General features: G+C 40.5%; 3 pseudogenes; 1 reads left to right on the top strand and 2 right to left on the bottom strand.

The window, feature by feature from the left end:
- The first annotated feature begins 2,514 nt into the window (after positions 1-2,514).
- Positions 2,515-4,286, top strand: LOC107016613 (annotated as a pseudogene).
- Positions 4,287-6,749: 2,463 nt separating this feature from the next.
- LOC114073854 lies at positions 6,750-8,338 on the bottom strand (annotated as a pseudogene).
- Positions 8,339-8,550: 212 nt separating this feature from the next.
- The window catches only part of LOC107016612, a 35,519-nt pseudogene continuing 21,349 nt past the window's right edge, over positions 8,551-22,720 (bottom strand).

Raw genomic sequence — 22,720 nt, 5'->3', positions numbered from 1 at the left:
CCAAGCGAACCCTTGGCCTGACTTTCTTAACTCAGTGGAACACTTAAACACAAAGAAATAACTCAAGCAAAATAACTTTAAAGTATTAACTTAGCCGAAGTGGTAACTCGTGTCTTAAACGTTTACAAATGAAATGAATAAGACTAAGGAACTATGTCATATGTCTATGAAGACTCTAAAATAAAGAGGGATGTTGATACAGGACCCCCAATCATCCTAACAACTGAAAACTAGAAAATAATTGAATGATAAAGATGTCCTCCGGAATGAAGGGAGGATCACCAACTAACTCTAAGCTGCTCACTGGATCAACAGCACGCCGGATGCTGATCCTAATTACCTGTGTTTGCATCATAATAAGATGCAGGACAAATGGCATCAGTACATTATATGTACGAGTATGTGAGTTGAAATGCTAAACAGCTTAAGCTTTAAAAGAGTAAGAAGGAATACTTACCTTGGTTCTTCTAAACTCATGAATAACATACTCATTTCAATATAAAGAAATTTAAAAGCAAGTGCAATATAAAGAAACATTGTTTGAAAACATGATGTAAACTATGAATGTATACGAGGATACCATTAACTCTAAGATGTACGTAAAAATAAAAATAAAATTATGCATATATATAAATATATTTTAACTTTTGTGGGAGTTTCTCTAATCGACAACCATCACTTAAGATCTATAGTGATGATAAAATGATCCACCTTATGCTTATAGTGCATCCTATACCCGGCCAAAGGTGTAGGACCTGAACTGCCTAATGGATCCACTAGTATACTGTGAAAAGGGTTTATCTAAAAAGTATGATCCTTTTCTACCCACGGTGGCTACATGGTTTATGGGGGTTGTGAGTTGTTTGAACTCTCCCCCATGTCGGGGCTCAATACTGCTCCTAAGATATATTGGCTCTTATGTTTTAAAAACATAATGATTCTGTGATTTGAGATTAGTGCTCAAAAATTTAGCTCAAAGACTATCTTGGAAATCTCAGTTTCCCTGCATGCATCATTTAGAAAGTTGTTTCTCTTAAACTGAAAACTAGCCCGAAGGCTCTTTGAAAATCTCAGTTTCCTTTTTTTAAAAATGTGAAAACATTTTAAGCTCTTTTGGGAATACTTAGTTCCCATATACTGATCTGAAGGAACACTTCACTTTACTCAAAATTGAGCTCGAGCTTAAGTTTTAAAACAACACTTAAAATCGATTTTGAAAGACTTATAAAACTTGAAATGAACTTCTTCTTCTTATCTTTACTCCTTACTCAAACTGATCTTTAAGTCTTAAACAAGTTTAATGTATTTATAAAAGACTTCTTGGAATGACTCTATGAACTCTCTAGACTTGACTTTAACTTTCCTTGAATTTGAAGTTATGAATTCAAGGTTGTATATTCGTATTTGTGGATGATTTCTATATGATTAGAAATCATTTATAGTTAGAATCATTAGGTAGTGTTAAAACACTTTCAAAAGGCTTAGTCGAACTGTATTATGAAGACTGGGCAAAAAATGTCGGTTTGGGCGCATCCTGGGCGCGCCGCGCCAGACCCATTAGTCGGAGGCTCCATCTGGAAGCAATGCTGGCGCGCCGCGCTTGGCTTTGCCCAGGTGACATATAAAAAATTTCTCAACGCTAAACCCCCTTTACCTTTATAGTTATTTTCCCAAACCCTTAGGATCATTAGTACCTTCAATACCCAATACATATCACTTGAAAAACAACCCAGAATTACAAATCAATTCAACATTAGGCATTCAACTACTCAATGAACATGAATTCAATAATGTTCTTCAAGAACTTCAATGTTATCATTCAACAAATTTGAAAACCACTGAATTGAAATAAGTTTGGTGGGTGGGTGCACTGACCCTACACTAAAAGATCTCACATACCTTGATAGGGATCACACCCCGAAGAAATCCACTCGCAAATCTTGACGTTCTTGACGAATTCTTGACTTTTCTCCTTTTCGTTCTTCTTTTCTCTCTTCTCCAAGCCCTAAGCATAGTTTTGATTTTCGAAAACTGAATGAAGACTTGTTTTTACCCCCATAAACCATTAAAAATCAAATATGAAATTAGTTGGTGAAAAGACTAGTTTGCCCTTCCTTAAATCCGGACTTGACTTTCCTCTCTTCAACAATCCAACTTCCGATAGGCATATCTCACTCACAGGACATCGAAAATGCACAAACTCGGTGGTGTTAGAAATATCTCTTCATAATAGGCTCATTAGCAAGGAAACGTGAGAACCTTGATGACGACATGGAAGTTGATGACTACTCTTAGTTATTACCTTGACGCCAAAGAAGAATTCAACCCAACGCTTTATTTCTATCCTAGTTTAAGCACTCATAAAGCAAAGTGAAGCGCTCAACACGTTTTGAGCCTCGCTTCAAGGCTTAAGCACGCTGAAAACGCGCTTTGATAACACTGTAACCCATTTGAATTTTCGACTTTGTATCTAATTTTTTGGCTTAAAATATGTTCTTTTGGTCAAAAACTAAAATGGGTGTTGGAATATTTGTGCTTATAGGCCAAAGTCAGTAACTTTATTCATATTATTTGCAACTCCGAAGAATTATGGGTACCCATTATTGTCTACTCCTTGTTTATATGTATCATTGGTATCTTTATTGGTAGCAGTAGCTGCTAACCCTTCAATTTATCTTCCAATTCTTTTGGGGAAAAACTCAGATCGGACATTCCTAATTTGTTCACTTGTTTTGTGAAGTCCTTACTTGTATTTTGTTAGGGGGTTTTCAGCTTTGAGAAGAATGAAGAGTGGGGAACCTCCATATAGTGAGATTTGTGAAGGGTGGTATGTTGGGGGTTGGCCTTGTTCACTTGATAAATTGTCACCTGGTAATCCTGCTATTATAGATGGTAGAGTTCGGAATCAAAAGGCAACAAACTTTTTCGAAATTTTCAGAAAGGCAACTTAATATATTTTAATATCAAAAGGGAAACATTTTGTTACTTTCTCTGGCGGTGTTAAGTATAGGGTTTTAAAAGTAAGGCTCAAAATTTCATGAGCCTTAGAAGGTTCACCTAATTTTTACAAAATTGCATTTTTTTTCCTTGTATAATTTTTTTTGTTTGTTGTATTTTTGTTGTTTCTTACATATGTATTTTTGTTGTTTCTTAATATGATAAATATTATACCTCATATCAAGGTGATATTAAATTATTAATTGCCGTCACTATTGATGCGTATGGAATGTTTTGCCACTTGCATATGTCTTAATCGCTCGGGAGAGCTTTGAATTTTGGTCATGGTTCTTGAATTAGTATAGAAGCATCTTGTTGTGGCGCGCAGAGGAATTGGCCTTATTTCTGACCTCCATCAAGGTATCTTCAAATGTCTTCTATCTTTTGATTGGTTGCAACCTCGAATGACATATAACCGATTATGTATTCGTCATTAGAAAGCAAATTTTAATTAAAAAAAATCTTAAATAGTGAACTTGAAAATCTAATGTGGTATGCTGCGACGGAAAATCAAGAAAAAAATTGTTCAAAGAATGCAACAAGTGGCAAAACATTTATGTTCGCATCAATAGTGACGACAATTAACAATTTAATATCATCTTGATATGAAGTATAATTTTTATCTATTAAGAAACAACAAAAATACATATGTAAGAAACAACAAAAATACAACACAAAAAATATTATGTAAGAAAAAAAAGTAAAATGCAATTTTATTTTTTTAATTAGGTTGATTTGCGCCTTACAAGGCTCAAAAAGATATGAGCCTTACAAGGCTCATGAATTTTTGAGTCTTACTTTTAAAACCCTATGTTTAACACGGTGGGAAAAGTAATAAAATGTTGCCCTTTTGGTATCAAAATATATTGAATTGTCCTTTTAGAAATCTCGAAAAAAAAATTGTTGCTCTTTTGGTTTCGGACTTACTGAAGTACTTGTGAGATGCCTAGGATGTTGGAGTTTACTGGAAATCATGCATTTTTGTATATTCCAACTTGTGATACAAGGTCACCTCAGTCAGCTGATATAGAGGTTGCTGTTAAGTGGACTTGTAGAGAAAGAGCTCAGAAGATACTGTTTTCATCCATTCTGCATATGGTATGATTGTGAAGTTTAAAGCTTTTGTTTCAGATAAATGTATTTGTAGCCGATTATTTCATTTTCGTTACTGTTCTTTCTCCAATTTGTTGTGTAACACTCTTCATTTCGTATTAATTTGTTGCTGTTTCTGCTCCCATATTTTTATCCTTTTTCAAACTGTTTGGCAGGCTAAGCTGAAGATCTATTGAGAACAACCTCTCTATCTCTGCGAGATAGGGGTAAGGTATGTGTACACTCTATCCTCCTCAAACCCCACTTGTGGTATTACACTTGGTATGTTGTTATTGTTAAGTGGAGTCATGTTTTGATATGTCCTTTAGATGTTACTACCTATGTCCCGATTTATGTGTGTTAGTTTGACTGAGCACAGAAGTTGAATAAATAAAGGGAGATTTATGAATCATATGGTCTTAAATTGAAGATGTGTGTGATCCTTTAAATTTTGTAGTTTTAAACTTGTCATGTTAGATATTGGAATTGAGAAACTTACTACATAAAGAAAGAGACACTCTTTTAGGACAGACCAAAAACAAAGCAAGACACTTAGGTTGGGACGGAGGGAGTAAAAGTTTCATTTGTTGCTAGCTTGCCTGCTCTTCATTAGTGTGTGATTGTGGTCAAGTGGATTCATTGCTTAATTGCTTCCTTTGGGTTCATATTTTCATCTATTGTATTTATTACTGAAAGTCATAGAACTTCTTAACTGATATTCCATAGGAGAAAGCTAGCAGTCTTTATCCATTTTCCATAGGGAAAGCATGAGTTGTCTCGGGCCGAATTGATTAATCTATAAGATAACTTATCCATATATGAGAGTCCTGGTGTGATTTATGAATGGCAGGCTTGGTTTAGGAATATCCCAAACAAATGTAAAAATCGTCCATTTGTTTTTTTATCCCAAGATTAAAACTTAAGGTAGTCATTAATGTTCTTCAAGTCTTAGAAAATATGGTTGGTACTAGGGGTGTACATGATCGGATTGATTCGTGGTTTTTAAATATCAAATTAAACTATTCGTGTAACTTGATTTTAAATTACATTTATGTCTTTCAACTTTGAATGTGCACAAGTAGACACTTAAACTTATATAAAATTGAATATATAGACACACATGTACATGTCATTTTTTGTCCTACGTGGTGTTCTACTTGAATTATGTCATGTAGGACTCGAGTGTTTACTTGTTCTACTTTATACAAGTTTAAGTGTCTACTTGTGCATATCTAAAGCTGGAGGACATAAACATAAAATGAGGTCAAGTTAAAGGCACATTTATATATTATGCCTTTATTTTTAGCCTCTAAAAATTCGTAATAGTATTTGTTACTCATTATGATAATCATAATACACAAAACACCTTTTTTTTTCTCATTAAGTATTTAACAACTTAAAGTACAAATATACTTCAAACCAAAGAAAGAAGAAAAAGTTAATTGATTTTCATGTCTTTCTATATTTATGGGTTGCTCTGAAATATTTTTGCTACACAAAGTTAGCTTCCTCTAGTGATTCTCATATTGGCTTGAACATCTGACCAACAATATGCAATTTTTCTACAATTTTTTTTGTTTGTAAAGTGTTGAACCTTGATATCTTGACTAAATTAAGGAAGAACATTAGGTAATCGTTCAAGTATATGAATTTTCTACACATATCTTCAACAATTTTTCTTTCATTTGAATATGAGGGACATGTATTTTAGAAATTTAGATTAGGTTTTTTTTAAAGAAGAAAGAGGACGTGTAGTAAAAAGTTTTTCCCCGAAATGAATTTGTTTTCTTTTTCACCTTATTATATATTATAATTTATTTTTATTATTTTAAAATAAAAGTGTCTTTATTTTAGTTAGTTGTCAGCAACTTATCCACGTCAGAGCATTTGCATATCACGCGTTTTGTCTAAAATATTTGAGTGTTTTTTTTGTTTAAATTTTAAATAATTAAAGTGTTTCTTTGTGCACTAACAAAATTAAATGTCAAAGAGTCATATATATTAAAAACTACTTATACTATATATTTAATGATAAAAATCTTCACATAACATATATTCATCATCCTTAAAAAAATATTAATTCCTCTGGCGGTGACTTGGTAAAATAGATAACGTAAGTATTAATAATTAATACAGGATATATATGATTTAATCAAATCCTATTAATTGTCAAAAAAAATTATTTCCTTTGGTCAACAATTAATATAATGATGAACTTAAGCTAAATTCTTGTATAAATGAACATTAAGAATGTGTCTAATTCTTAACGGTCATTGAATGTAGTAATAGTTGAATAATTACAAAGTAAGGTATGTAGAAATTTTCTTTTGCAGTCGAACAAGAGCCATTTAATCATTTTTTTATATTCATTTTGGTACAGTTACATACCATATATATAGCATTTTTGGACCTAATAACATAAAATTTAATCATTCCTTCAATTACCAAACCCGATTTTGTTATCCAAATTTTACAGGTTCATGGAATGTCAAACCATCTTACAAACGATAAAGAAGTATCAAATTGAATAACTGTTCATATATTTCAAATCATATATTCTTTTGTTGAAAAGTTGTGATACTCATCACAATGTCATTTGATATAACTCATACTTTATATAATATTTTTACGAAACTCACGTATCAAGCACATGGTCAAAACTAGTGTGGATATAAGCAAGAGAACATAGAGTAGACCAATCAATTAAAAGATCACAAATCATGTTTGCCAAAAACAATTATGTTCAAACCAATTATACTCACTCAAACATTAAAACCCCACTCATTGACAGCCCTGAAATTAATAACCAATGTCTTCAAGTGCTTCGCAGAAATACCTCTACGATTATGAATAATTCCTCTTCAACACATTCACGTCTTTCATTCTCTCAGAATCTACTTTAAATTTGGACAATCATGGATACCATGACCTTTAATCAGTGGCATGGCATTTGTGCCTAAATGCCATCTTCCTAGCTTCTCACTAAGAATAAGGAACTCTAGTTGACTGAACCTGTTATCACTGCACATTATTTCTTTTCCAAGTTAAGCTCTAAATAAATTGAGATTTCTTAGGTTTGGCAACATCCCCAAAATAGGCATCGGATCTTCTTTCAGTTCTGACTCCCTCAGAACCATCATTATCATGGAATTTGGAAACAGATCTGCCAATATCTCTATTTTCCCTTCTAACCTCAATTTCTAGAGCTTTTCACAATAATTAATAAATTCAAGGTATGGGAATGATTCATAATCTTCACAACACAATGTGAGAGTGCTAAGGTTTTTCAAGCTGCTAATGTTGGTTAGGGAGTAAGATTTCTTAATGCTATCCATCTTTAATTCTCGAAGATTGACTAAATCAACAGGGTCAACATCTTTCCATTGATCACAACCAACGCCTTCAAGAACTTGAAGACTAGTGAGTTTGCTTATATGTACCAGAGGTTTTGAATAGTACCGAGCAACTAAATGTCTTAAATTTATCAGGTAAGCTGTCTCGCAGGGTAGTTGGAAAGTGTATCCGCTCACATGGACAACAAGTGTTTGTAGATTCTTGAGGTTGCCAATGGAAGAGGGAACATCACGGATACCTCTCAAGCTTAACAACTTGCGGTGGTACAAACTTCCAATGGCATCAGGTAATATAGACATGTTCATATCCAAGTACAACACATATAGATGTTGGAACATGCTCCTGAAGCTTATAAGACTTGTCTTACGAAAATCTCGATCAGAGAACATAATTGACCTCAATTTTAAGTTAGAAAGATCAAGTGAGAGGTAACTTTCTCCTTGACTATGAATCACATGTCTGATACATAAAGAGGATATGGAGTGCTTCTTGGATCATAAATGTCAAAGAAGTTTACCTCCAATGCCTTTTTTATCGCAAGATCATGGAGTAAATCATGAACCCTACATTCAATAATTCTTTCCCAATATGTATAAGCCACTTGAACCAAACTTCGTCTTATCAGTTCATTCAAGAAGCCTTCAGCGACATCCTCCATTCTTTCTTCTCCTCTCGGTATGAAACCCTCGGCCATCCACAACCGTATTATGTTATCAGCCTTTACCACTTGATCTTCTGGAAAAATACGAAAGTAGAGAAAACATTGCTTGAGCGGAGTTGACAAATCATTGTAGCTTAAGGACAAAAGTCCCACATCGGTGATTAATGAGATCGGTGGACTCCTTATAAGGCTTGGGCAATCCTCCTCCCTTTGAGCTAGCTTTTGGGGTGTGAGTTAGGCCTAAGACCTAATTTCACATGGTATCAGAGCAGGGCACGTCTCACTCGATGTTGGGACCCCCAAAACTAAAATTGCCCACGCACCAGATGCTAAGCACTGGGCGTGAGGTGGGGTGTTAAAGAATGACAAAAGTCCCACATCGGTGATTAATGAGATGGGTGGACTCCTTATAAGGCTTGGGCAATCCTCCTCTCTTTGAGCTAGCTTTTGGGGTGTGAGTTAGGCCTAAGACCTAATTTCACAGATTTCAATAGATTTATCTTCTTTAATGTTCTTCCAAAGGTGATCTTTCACCTTTTGCTATTCGTTTAGCCCCTTTTTATGTGAAAGTAGTCCGCTCAATACTACAATTGCAAGAGGTAGGCCTCTACACTTTTCCACCATATCCTTAGCTAGACTTTCCATTTCCGAAACCATTGCTCGAACATCAAGTAGTTTCCTACAAAAGAGATACCAACTGTCTTCTTGACTTAGGAAACGAAGTTTATGAACAAAACCTTTGTCGTCTTCTCTTTCAACGACATCCTCTTTGCGCGTGGTAATAATGACTCTGCTGCCATTTTTGCTATCTGGGAATGCCCTCTTCAAACTCTCCATGCTTCTTTCTTCCATACATCATCAACCACCACAAGGTATTTGCGTTCTTTTAATAGATCACAAAGATAAATTTCTAGATCTCCTTTTGTCATCCTTTCCAATAAATCTAGAGTTTCCTTGGTGCGACCTTGGATGGATTTTACGGTATTCCTAAGAAGATCCATTGTGTTGTACTCTTGAGAGACACATATCCAAGCGCGTGTAGGGAAGCTATTGAGTATATCATGACTGTTGTAGAGGTTTTTGTCAAGAGTGGTCTTGCCTAATCCGCCCATGCCATAAATGGAGAGGACACTATCATAGTGCGTCTGAAGAATCTGTTTGGAGAATTCAAGTCAAGGTGGAGATTTGTTGAATGCCTTGAATCGGACCCGTTACAAACAGAAAGGACGGTATACAATGTCGTTGTATTGGGCCCTTAATTATCTGTCAATTCTGTATGTTGGGCCCAAGCCTGTTAGGGCGTAGCTTAGCACTATATATAGACGCTATGACAAACCCTATTCTGTAATTCTGTTCTTGCCTCTCCATAATAAAACTGCTCCCCCTCTTCCCGTGGACGTAGCCAATTTTTTGGTGAACCACGTAAATCTGTTGTCTTATTTTTCGCGTTTATATTTTCTCGTATTCTCTCGAATTCCGCACAACAAATTGGTATCAGAGCCAGGTTTGTTAATCGGTGCTTTTTTTTGGAGAATTCGAGATGTCTGCTTTGAACGTGAAAATCGACAAATTCACAGGGAGGAACAGTTTCAGTTTATGGCAGATTAAGATGCGGGCTTTGTTGAAACAGCAAGGCTTCTGGGTGCCATTGTCGAAAGATAAGAACGCCGTCGTTACTCCTGAGATGGCAATTCTGGAGGAAAAGGCGCACTCGACGATCATGCTGTGTCTCGCGGATGACGTCATCACGGAGGTCTCGGATGAAGAGACTGCTGCTGGTCTGTGGTTGAAGCTGGAGAGTTTGTACATGACAAAATCTCTAACCAACAAGCTGCTTCTGAAACAACGTCTATTCGGTTTACGAATGGCTGAAGGTACACAACTCAGGGAACATTTAGAGCAATTGAATACTTTGTTATTAGAATTGCGTAATATCGATGTGAAGATCGAGGATGAAGATGCTGCCCTGATTCTGTTAGTATCTCTCCCAATGTCGTTTGAGAATTTTGTTCAATCGTTCATTGTTGGGAAAGATACTGTGTCGCTGGAAGAAGTCAGATCGGCCCTTCATAGCAGGGAATTACGGCATAAGGCTAACGGCACAAGTACGGACATACAGCCTTCCGGTCTGTTCACCAGTAGCGGAAAGGGAAGGAAAAACGGCGGAAAGAAAAATAAGCCGATGTCGAAGGGTGCAAAGCCAGATGATGTTTGTAATTACTGCAAGGAGAAGGGACATTGGAAATTTGATTGTCCGAAGAAGAAGAAGCAATCGGAAAAACAATCAGTTTCTGCTGCTGTTGCTGAAGAAGACACCAATTCTGAAGAAGACATTGCCCTAGTTGCGGATGAGCACACTCATCATTCAGATGTGTGGGTTCTCGATTCTGGGGCATCCTATCACATCTGTCCTAGGAGAGAGTGGTTCACGACTTATGAGCAGATAGACGGAGGCAGCATCTCGATGGCCAACAGTTCTGTCTGCAAGGTGGTTGGGACAGGCTCGATCAAGATAAGGACACATGACGGTAGCTTCTGCACATTGAACGAGGTCAGGCACGTTCCATTGATGACGAAAAATCTGATATCTCTCAGTTCTTTGGACAGCAAGGGATTCAGCTGGTCGGGAAAAGATGGAGTCTTGCGGGTCTGGAAGGGTTCAAATCTGATTCTGAAAGGTGTCATGCGTGGTACTTTGTATTTTCTACAAGGTTCCACGGTTACAGGTTCAGCCCATGTTGCATCGTCAGAAGTTCACCAGGAGGATATGACTAAGTTATGGCACATGAGACTTGGTCATATGGGTGAAAGAGGGATGCAAATTCTGTCAAAGGAGGATCTTCTTGCTGGTCATAAGGTTAAAAGCCTAGAGTTTTGTGAACATTGTGTCTTTGGAAAACTACATCGCAACAAGTTTCCAAAAGCCATTCACAGAACAAAAGGCACTCTTGATTATATCCATTCTGATTGCTGGGGTCCATGCCGTGTTGAGTCTTTGGGAGGCTGCAGATTTTTTGTGTCCATGATTGATGACTACTCAAGGATGACTTGGGTGTACATGATGAAGCATAAAAGTGAAGCTTTCCAGAAGTTCAAGGAGTGGAAAATTTTGATGGAAAATCAAACAGGGAAGAAGATCAAGAGGTTGCGAACTGATAATGGGCTGGAATTCTGCTGGTCTGAATTTGATCAATTCTGTAAGGATGAAGGGATTGCTCGACATCGTACAGTCAGAAATACACCACAGCAGAACGGTGTAGCTGAGCGGATGAATCAAACACTTCTGGAGAGAGCAAGGTGCATGCTCTCTAATGCTGGGCTAGATAGAAGATTCTGGGCAGAAGCGGTTAGTACAGCTTGCTACTTGATTAACCGCGGACCACATACAGGCATACAGTGCAAAACACCTATGGAGATGTGGTCAGGAAAAGTTGCTGATTATTCAAATCTGAAAGCTTTTGGTTGTACGGCTTACTATCACGTCAGTGAAGGTAAGTTAGAACCAAGAGCTAAAAAGGGAGTATTTGTGGGCTACGGAGATGGAGTGAAAGGTTTCAGAATCTGGTCTCCAGCAGAAAAGAGGGTTATTATGAGCAGGAACGTTGTCTTTGATGAAAGTTCTCTGCTTAGAACCATTGTGAAGCCTACAACTACGTCAGAAACTGGGAGTCTTGATAAACAGGTGGAGTTTCAAGTCATTCAGAACGAGAGCGATTTGAAAGAACCTGAAGAGGAGGATCAAGAGCCACAGACAGAAACAGATATTCCAGAATCTATGCCATCAGATATCCATCGGAGTATAGCTCAAGATCGGCCAAGGAGGGTTGGAGTTCGGCCACCTACGAGGTATGGTTTTGAGGACATGGTGGGTTATGCACTGCAGGTTGCTGAAGAGGTAGATACATCTGAGCCGTCTACTTACAAAGAAGCCATTTTAAGTTCTGATTCTGAAAAATGGTTTGCCGCTATGGGAGATGAGATGGAGTCCCTACACAAGAATCAGACATGGGATCTGGTCATACAGCCTTCGGGGAGAAAGATTATTACTTGCAAATGGGTTTTCAAGAAGAAGGAAGGGATATCACCAGCAGAAGGAGTCAAGTATAAAGCCAGGGTTGTTGCCAGAGGTTTCAACCAAAGAGAGGGAGTGGACTACAATGAGATCTTCTCACCAGTGGTCAGACATACTTCCATCCGAGTGTTACTAGCGATAGTTACACATCAGAATCTGGAGCTTGAACAACTTGATGTGAAGACAGCGTTTCTACATGGAGAGTTGGAGGAAGAGATATACATGACTCAGCCGGATGGTTTCCAAGTTCCAGGGAAGGAAAATCACGTCTGCAAGTTGAAGAAGTCCTTATATGGACTTAAGCAGTCTCCAAGGCAGTGGTACAAAAGGTTTGACAGCTATATGGTGAAGTTGGGCTATACTCGGAGCTCATATGATTGTTGTGTCTACTACAATAGGCTCAAGGATGATTCATTCATCTATCTGGTGCTTTATGTAGATGATATGCTGATAGCTGCAAAGAAGAAGTATGACATTCAGAAGCTGAAGGGTTTACTTAGTGCTGAGTTTGAGATGAAGGATCTGGGAGCCGCTCGGAAGATTCTAGGGATGGAGATCATTAGAGACAGAGAGAGAAGGAAACTTTTCTTGTCACAGAGAAGCTACATTCAGAAGGTCTTGGCGAGGTTTGGCATGTCTTCATCTAAGCCTATTGATACCCCCAGTGCTGCCAATATCCATCTCACTGCCATGTTCGCTCCACAGTCAGAAGAAGAGAAGGAGTATATGTCACGAGTCCCTTATGCCAGTGCCGTAGGAAGTTTGATGTATGCTATGGTCTGTACAAGGCCAGATTTAGCACATGCAGTCAGTGTAGTGAGCAGATTCATGGGACAACCAGGGAGAGAACATTGGCAGGCTGTGAAGAGAATTTTCCGGTACCTTAGAGGTACATCTGACGTTGGTCTCATTTATGGAGGTGATACTCAGTGCTTGGTTACTGGCTATTCTGATTCTGACTATGCTGGAGATGTTGACACAAGAAGATCGATGACTGGCTATGTGTTTACCCTTGGAGGATCTGTCGTCAGTTGGAAGGCAACTTTGCAACCTACAGTGACTTTGTCTACTACGGAAGCGGAGTACATGGCCTTGACAGAGGCTGCAAAAGAAGGGATTTGGCTGAAAGGGCTGGTTAGTGATCTTGGTCTGCATCATGATCAGGCTACGGTGTATTGTGACAGTTTGAGCGCAATTTGTCTAGCCAAGGATCAAGTCCATCATGAGAGAACCAAGCATATTGACGTAAGGTATCATTTTCTGAGAAGTGAGAAGAGAATCAAGGTGAAGAAAGTAGGAACTGCTGATAATCCTGCTGATATGTTCACAAAGCCGGTTCCACAGAGCAAGTTTCAACACTGTTTGGACTTGCTCAACATCAGAAGCTGTTAATTGCCCTGCGGGGCAACTCTGAGGAAGAGGGGGAGGCCTGGCACTATCATAGTGCGTCTGAAGAATCTGTTCGGAGAATTCAAGTCAAGGTGGAGATTTGTTGAATGCCTTGAATCGGACCCGTTACAAACAGAAAGGACGGTATACAATGTTGTTGTATTGGGCCCTTAATTATCTGTCAATTCTGTATGTTGGGCCCAAGCCTGTTAGGGCGTAGCTTAGCACTATATATAGACGCTATGTCAAACCCTATTCTGTAATTCTGTTCTTGCCTCTCCATAATAAAACTGCTCTCCCTCTTCCCCGTGGACGTAGCCAATTTATTGGTGAACCACGTAAATCTGTTGTCTTGTTTTTCGCGTTTATATTTTCTCGTATTATCTCAAATTCCGCATAACAAATTGGTATCAGAGCCTCTCGGTTAATCGGTGTTCTTGGAGAATTCGAGATGTCTGCTTTGAACGTGAAAATCGACAAATTCACAGGGAGGAACAGTTTCAGTTTATGGCAGATCAAGATGCGGGCTTTGTTGAAACAGCAAGGTTTCTGGGCGCCGTTGTCGAAAGACAAGAACGCCGTCGTTACTCCTGAGATGGCGATTCTGGAGGAAAAGGCGCATTCGACGATCATGTTGTGTCTCGCGGATGACGTCATCACGGAGGTCTCGGATGAAGAGACTGCTGCTGGTCTGTGGTTGAAGCTGGAGAGTTTGTACATGACAAAATCTCTAACCAACAAGCTGCTTCTGAAACAACGTCTATTCGGTTTACGAATGGCTGAAGGTACACAACTCAGGGAACATTTAGAGCAATTGAATACTTTGTTATTAGAATTGCGTAATATCGATGTGAAGATCGAGGATGAAGATGCTGCCCTAATTCTGTTAGTATCTCTCCCAATGTCGTTTGAGAATTTTGTTCAATCGTTCATTGTTGGGAAAGATACTGTGTCGCTGGAAGAAGTTAGATCGGCCCTTCATAGCAGGGAATTACGGCATAAGGCTAACGGCACAAGTACGGACATACAGCCTTCCGGTCTGTTCACCAGTAGCGGAAAGGGAAGGAAAAACGGCGGAAAGAAAAATAAGCCGATGTCGAAGGGTGCAAAGCCAGATGATGTTTGTAATTACTGCAAGGAGAAGGGACATTGGAAATTTGATTGTCCGAAGAAGAAGAAGCAATCGGAAAAACAATCAGTTTCTGCTGCTGTTGCTGAAGAAGACACCAATTCTGAAGAAGACATTGCCCTAGTTGCGGATGAGCACACTCATCATTCAGATGTGTGGGTTCTCGATTCTGGGGCATCCTATCACATCTGTCCTAGGAGAGAGTGGTTCACGACTTATGAGCAGATAGACGGAGGCAGCATCTCGATGGCCAACAGTTCTGTCTGCAAGGTGGTTGGGACAGGCTCGATCAAGATAAGGACACATGACGGTAGCTTCTGCACATTGAACGAGGTCAGGCACGTTCCATTGATGACGAAAAATCTGATATCTCTCAGTTCTTTGGACAGCAAGGGATTCAGCTGGTCGGGAAAAGATGGAGTCTTGCGGGTCTGGAAGGGTTCAAATCTGATTCTGAAAGGTGTCATGCGTGGTACTTTGTATTTTCTACAAGGTTCCACGGTTACAGGTTCAGCCCATGTTGCATCGTCAGAAGTTCACCAGGAGGATATGACTAAGTTATGGCACATGAGACTTGGTCATATGGGTGAAAGAGGGATGCAAATTCTGTCAAAGGAGGATCTTCTTGCTGGTCATAAGGTTAAAAGCCTAGAGTTTTGTGAACATTGTGTCTTTGGAAAACTACATCGCAACAAGTTTCCAAAGGCCATTCACAGAACAAAAGGCACTCTTGATTATATCCATTCTGATTGCTGGGGTCCATGCCGTGTTGAGTCTTTGGGAGGCTGCAGATTTTTTGTGTCCATTATTGATGACTACTCAAGGATGACTTGGGTGTACATGATGAAGCATAAAAGTGAAGCTTTCCAGAAGTTCAAGGAGTGGAAAATTTTGATGGAAAATCAAACAGGGAAGAAGATCAAGAGGTTGCGAACTGATAATGGGCTGGAATTCTGCTGGTCTGAATTTGATCAATTCTGTAAGGATGAAGGGATTGCTCGACATCGTACAGTCAGAAATACACCACAGCAGAACGGTGTAGCTGAGCGGATGAATCAAACACTTCTGGAGAGAGCAAGGTGCATGCTCTCTAATGCTGGGCTAGATAGAAGATTCTGGGCAGAAGCGGTTAGTACAGCTTGCTACTTGATTAACCGCGGACCACATACAGGCATACAGTGCAAAACACCTATGGAGATGTGGTCAGGAAAAGTTGCTGATTATTCAAATCTGAAAGCTTTTGGTTGTACGGCTTACTATCACGTCAGTGAAGGTAAGTTAGAACCAAGAGCTAAAAAGGGAGTATTTGTGGGCTACGGAGATGGAGTGAAAGGTTTCAGAATCTGGTCTCCAGCAGAAAAGAGGGTTATTATGAGCAGGAACGTTGTCTTTGATGAAAGTTCTCTGCTTAGAACCATTGTGAAGCCTACAACTACGTCAGAAACTGGGAGTCTTGATAAACAGGTGGAGTTTCAAGTCATTCAGAACGAGAGCGATTTGAAAGAACCTGAAGAGGAGGATCAAGAGCCACAGACAGAAACAGATATTCCAGAATCTATGCCATCAGATATCCATCGGAGTATAGCTCAAGATCGGCCAAGGAGGGTTGGAGTTCGTCCACCTACGAGGTATGGTTTTGAGGACATGGTGGGTTATGCACTGCAGGTTGCTGAAGAGGTAGATACATCTGAGCCGTCTACTTACAAAGAAGCCATTTTAAGTTCTGATTCTGAAAAATGGTTTGCCGCTATGGGAGATGAGATGGAGTCCCTACACAAGAATCAGACATGGGATCTGGTCATACAGCCTTCGGGGAGAAAGATTATTACTTGCAAATGGGTTTTCAAGAAGAAGGAAGGGATATCACCAGCAGAAGGAGTCAAGTATAAAGCCAGGGTTGTTGCCAGAGGTTTCAACCAAAGAGAGGGAGTGGACTACAATGAGATCTTCTCACCAGTGGTCAGACATACTTCCATCCGAGTGTTACTAGCGATAGTTACACATCAGAATCTGGAGCTTGAACAACTTGATGTGAAGACAGCGTTTCTACATGGAGAGTTGGAGGAAGAGATATACATGACTCAGCCGGATGGTTTCCAAGTTCCAGGTAAGGAAAATCACGTCTGCAAGTTGAAGAAGTCCTTATATGGACTTAAGCAGTCTCCAAGGCAGTGGTACAAAAGGTTTGACAGCTATATGGTGAAGTTGGGCTATACTCGGAGCTCATATGATTGTTGTGTCTACTACAATAGGCTCAAGGATGATTCATTCATCTATCTGGTGCTTTATGTAGATGATATGCTGATAGCTGCAAAGAAGAAGTATGACATTCAGAAGCTGAAGGGTTTACTTAGTGCTGAGTTTGAGATGAAGGATCTGGGAGCCGCTCGGAAGATTCTAGGGATGGAGATCATTAGAGACAGAGAGAGAAGGAAACTTTTCTTGTCACAGAGAAGCTACATTCAGAAGGTCTTGGCGAGGTTTGGCATGTCTTCATCTAAGCCTATTGATACCCCCAGTGCTGCCAATATCCATCTCACTGCCATGTTCGCTCCACAGTCAGAAGAAGAGAAGGAGTATATGTCACGAGTCCCTTATGCCAGTGCCGTAGGAAGTTTGATGTATGTTATGGTCTGTACAAGGCCAGATTTAGCACATGCAGTCAGTGTAGTGAGCAGATTCATGGGACAACCAGGGAGAGAACATTGGCAGGCTGTGAAGAGAATTTTCCGGTACCTTAGAGGTACATCTGACGTTGGTCTCATTTATGGAGGTGATACTCAGTGCTTGGTTACTGGCTATTCTGATTCTGACTATGCTGGAGATGTTGACACAAGAAGATCGATGACTGGCTATGTGTTTACCCTTGGAGGATCTGTCGTCAGTTGGAAGGCAACTTTGCAACCTACAGTGACTTTGTCTACTACGGAAGCGGAGTACATGGCCTTGACAGAGGCTGCAAAAGAAGGGATTTGGCTGAAAGGGCTGGTTAGTGATCTTGGTCTGCATCATGATCAGGCTACGGTGTATTGTGACAGTTTGAGCGCAATTTGTCTAGCCAAGGATCAAGTCCATCATGAGAGAACCAAGCATATTGACGTGAGGTATCATTTTCTGAGAAGTGAGAAGAGAATCAAGGTGAAGAAAGTAGGAACTGCTGATAATCCTGCTGATATGTTCACAAAGCCGGTTCCACAGAGCAAGTTTCAACACTGTTTGGACTTGCTCAACATCAGAAGCTGTTAATTGCCCTGCGGGGCAACTCTGAGGAAGAGGGGGAGGCCTGGCACTATCATAGTGCGTCTGAAGAATCTGTTCGGAGAATTCAAGTCAAGGTGGAGATTTGTTGAATGCCTTGAATCGGACCCGTTACAAACAGAAAGGACGGGGGTCTCGCTGACTGTAATTATGTATGTTGGGCCCAAGCCTGTTAGGGCGTAGCTTAGCACTATATATAGACGCTATGGCAAACCCTATTCTGTAATTCTGTTCTTGCCTCTCCATAATAAAACTGCTCTCCCTCTTCCCCGTGGACGTAGCCAATTTATTGGTGAACCACGTAAATCTGTTGTCTTGTTTTTCGCGTTTATATTTTCTCGTATTATCTCAAATTCCGCATAACAAATTGGTATCAGAGCCTCTCGGTTAATCGGTGTTCTTGAAGAATTCGAGATGTCTGCTTTGAACGTGAAAATCGACAAATTCACAGGGAGGAACAGTTTCAGTTTATGGCAGATCAAGATGCGGGCTTTGTTGAAACAGCAAGGTTTCTGGGCGCCGTTGTCGAAAGACAAGAACGCCGTCGTTACTCCTGAGATGGCGATTCTGGAGGAAAAGGCGCATTCGACGATCATGCTGTGTCTCGCGGATGACGTCATCACGGAAGTCTCGGATGAAGAGACTGCTGCTGGTCTGTGGTTGAAGCTGGAGAGTTTGTACATGACAAAATCTCTAACCAACAAGCTGCTTCTGAAACAACGTCTATTCGGTTTACGAATGGCTGAAGGTACACAACTCAGGGAACATTTAGAGCAATTGAATACTTTGTTATTAGAATTGCGTAATATCGATGTGAAGATCGAGGATGAAGATGCTGCCCTAATTCTGTTAGTATCTCTCCCAATGTCGTTTGAGAATTTTGTTCAATCGTTCATTGTTGGGAAAGATACTGTGTCGCTGGAAGAAGTTAGATCGGCCCTTCATAGCAGGGAATTACGGCATAAGGCTAACGGCACAAGTACGGACATACAGCCTTCCGGTCTGTTCACCAGTAGCGGAAAGGGAAGGAAAAACGGCGGAAAGAAAAATAAGCCGATGTCGAAGGGTGCAAAGCCAGATGATGTTTGTAATTACTGCAAGGAGAAGGGACATTGGAAATTTGATTGTCCGAAGAAGAAGAAGCAATCGGAAAAACAATCAGTTTCTGCTGCTGTTGCTGAAGAAGACACCAATTCTGAAGAAGACATTGCCCTAGTTGCGGATGAGCACACTCATCATTCAGATGTGTGGGTTCTCGATTCTGGGGCATCCTATCACATCTGTCCTAGGAGAGAGTGGTTCACGACTTATGAGCAGATAGACGGAGGCAGCATCTCGATGGCCAACAGTTCTGTCTGCAAGGTGGTTGGGACAGGCTCGATCAAGATAAGGACACATGACGGTAGCTTCTGCACATTGAACGAGGTCAGGCACGTTCCATTGATGACGAAAAATCTGATATCTCTCAGTTCTTTGGACAGCAAGGGATTCAGCTGGTCGGGAAAAGATGGAGTCTTGCGGGTCTGGAAGGGTTCAAATCTGATTCTGAAAGGTGTCATGCGTGGTACTTTGTATTTTCTACAAGGTTCCACGGTTACAGGTTCAGCCCATGTTGCATCGTCAGAAGTTCACCAGGAGGATATGACTAAGTTATGGCACATGAGACTTGGTCATATGGGTGAAAGAGGGATGCAAATTCTGTCAAAGGAGGATCTTCTTGCTGGTCATAAGGTTAAAAGCCTAGAGTTTTGTGAACATTGTGTCTTTGGAAAACTACATCGCAACAAGTTTCCAAAGGCCATTCACAGAACAAAAGGCACTCTTGATTATATCCATTCTGATTGCTGGGGTCCATGCCGTGTTGAGTCTTTGGGAGGCTGCAGATTTTTTGTGTCCATTATTGATGACTACTCAAGGATGACTTGGGTGTACATGATGAAGCATAAAAGTGAAGCTTTCCAGAAGTTCAAGGAGTGGAAAATTTTGATGGAAAATCAAACAGGGAAGAAGATCAAGAGGTTGCGAACTGATAATGGGCTGGAATTCTGCTGGTCTGAATTTGATCAATTCTGTAAGGATGAAGGGATTGCTCGACATCGTACAGTCAGAAATACACCACAGCAGAACGGTGTAGCTGAGCGGATGAATCAAACACTTCTGGAGAGAGCAAGGTGCATGCTCTCTAATGCTGGGCTAGATAGAAGATTCTGGGCAGAAGCGGTTAGTACAGCTTGCTACTTGATTAACCGCGGACCACATACAGGCATACAGTGCAAAACACCTATGGAGATGTGGTCAGGAAAAGTTGCTGATTATTCAAATCTGAAAGCTTTTGGTTGTACGGCTTACTATCACGTCAGTGAAGGTAAGTTAGAACCAAGAGCTAAAAAGGGAGTATTTGTGGGCTACGGAGATGGAGTGAAAGGTTTCAGAATCTGGTCTCCAGCAGAAAAGAGGGTTATTATGAGCAGGAACGTTGTCTTTGATGAAAGTTCTCTGCTTAGAACCATTGTGAAGCCTACAACTACGTCAGAAACTGGGAGTCTTGATAAACAGGTGGAGTTTCAAGTCATTCAGAACGAGAGCGATTTGAAAGAACCTGAAGAGGAGGATCAAGAGCCACAGACAGAAACAGATATTCCAGAATCTATGCCATCAGATATCCATCGGAGTATAGCTCAAGATCGGCCAAGGAGGGTTGGAGTTCGTCCACCTACGAGGTATGGTTTTGAGGACATGGTGGGTTATGCACTGCAGGTTGCTGAAGAGGTAGATACATCTGAGCCGTCTACTTACAAAGAAGCCATTTTAAGTTCTGATTCTGAAAAATGGTTTGCCGCTATGGGAGATGAGATGGAGTCCCTACACAAGAATCAGACATGGGATCTGGTCATACAGCCTTCGGGGAGAAAGATTATTACTTGCAAATGGGTTTTCAAGAAGAAGGAAGGGATATCACCAGCAGAAGGAGTCAAGTATAAAGCCAGGGTTGTTGCCAGAGGTTTCAACCAAAGAGAGGGAGTGGACTACAATGAGATCTTCTCACCAGTGGTCAGACATACTTCCATCCGAGTGTTACTAGCGATAGTTACACATCAGAATCTGGAGCTTGAACAACTTGATGTGAAGACAGCGTTTCTACATGGAGAGTTGGAGGAAGAGATATACATGACTCAGCCGGATGGTTTCCAAGTTCCAGGGAAGGAAAATCACGTCTGCAAGTTGAAGAAGTCCTTATATGGACTTAAGCAGTCTCCAAGGCAGTGGTACAAAAGGTTTGACAGCTATATGGTGAAGTTGGGCTATACTCGGAGCTCATATGATTGTTGTGTCTACTACAATAGGCTCAAGGATGATTCATTCATCTATCTGGTGCTTTATGTAGATGATATGCTGATAGCTGCAAAGAAGAAGTATGACATTCAGAAGCTGAAGGGTTTACTTAGTGCTGAGTTTGAGATGAAGGATCTGGGAGCCGCTCGGAAGATTCTAGGGATGGAGATCATTAGAGACAGAGAGAGAAGGAAACTTTTCTTGTCACAGAGAAGCTACATTCAGAAGGTCTTGGCGAGGTTTGGCATGTCTTCATCTAAGCCTATTGATACCCCCAGTGCTGCCAATATCCATCTCACTGCCATGTTCGCTCCACAGTCAGAAGAAGAGAAGGAGTATATGTCACGAGTCCCTTATGCCAGTGCCGTAGGAAGTTTGATGTATGCTATGGTCTGTACAAGGCCAGATTTAGCACATGCAGTCAGTGTAGTGAGCAGATTCATGGGACAACCAGGGAGAGAACATTGGCAGGCTGTGAAGAGAATTTTCCGGTACCTTAGAGGTACATCTGACGTTGGTCTCATTTATGGAGGTGATACTCAGTGCTTGGTTACTGGCTATTCTGATTCTGACTATGCTGGAGATGTTGACACAAGAAGATCGATGACTGGCTATGTGTTTACCCTTGGAGGATCTGTCGTCAGTTGGAAGGCAACTTTGCAACCTACAGTGACTTTGTCTACTACGGAAGCGGAGTACATGGCCTTGACAGAGGCTGCAAAAGAAGGGATTTGGCTGAAAGGGCTGGTTAGTGATCTTGGTCTGCATCATGATCAGGCTATGGTGTATTGTGACAGTTTGAGCGCAATTTGTCTAGCCAAGGATCAAGTCCATCATGAGAGAACCAAGCATATTGACGTAAGGTATCATTTTCTGAGAAGTGAGAAGAGAATCAAGGTGAAGAAAGTAGGAACTGCTGATAATCCTGCTGATATGTTCACAAAGCCGGTTCCACAGAGCAAGTTTCAACACTGTTTGGACTTGCTCAACATCAGAAGCTGTTAATTGCCCTGCGGGGCAACTCTGAGGAAGAGGGGGAGGCCTGGCACTATCATAGTGCGTCTGAAGAATCTGTTCGGAGAATTCAAGTCAAGGTGGAGATTTGTTGAATGCCTTGAATCGGACCCGTTACAAACAGAAAGGACGGGGGTCTCGCTGCCCGGCCCGACGGTATACAATGTTATTGTATTGGGCCCTTAATTATCTGTTAATTCTGTATGTTGGGCCCAAGCCTGTTAGGGCGTAGCTTAGCACTATATATAGACGCTATGGCAAACCCTATTCTGTAATTCTGTTCTTGCCTCTCCTTAATAAAACTGCTCTCCCTCTTCCCGTGGACGTAGCCAATTTATTGGTGAACCACGTAAATCTGTTGTCTTATTTTTCGTGTTTATATTTTCTCGTATTCTCTCGAATTCCGCACAACAAATTGGTT

This window comes from Solanum pennellii, chromosome 4 (genome assembly GCF_001406875.1).
Source record: "Solanum pennellii chromosome 4, SPENNV200".
Lineage (NCBI taxonomy): Eukaryota > Viridiplantae > Streptophyta > Magnoliopsida > Solanales > Solanaceae > Solanum > Solanum pennellii.
The sequence above is the reverse complement of the archived record's forward strand: the minus strand, read 5'-3'. Positions and strand labels throughout refer to the sequence as shown.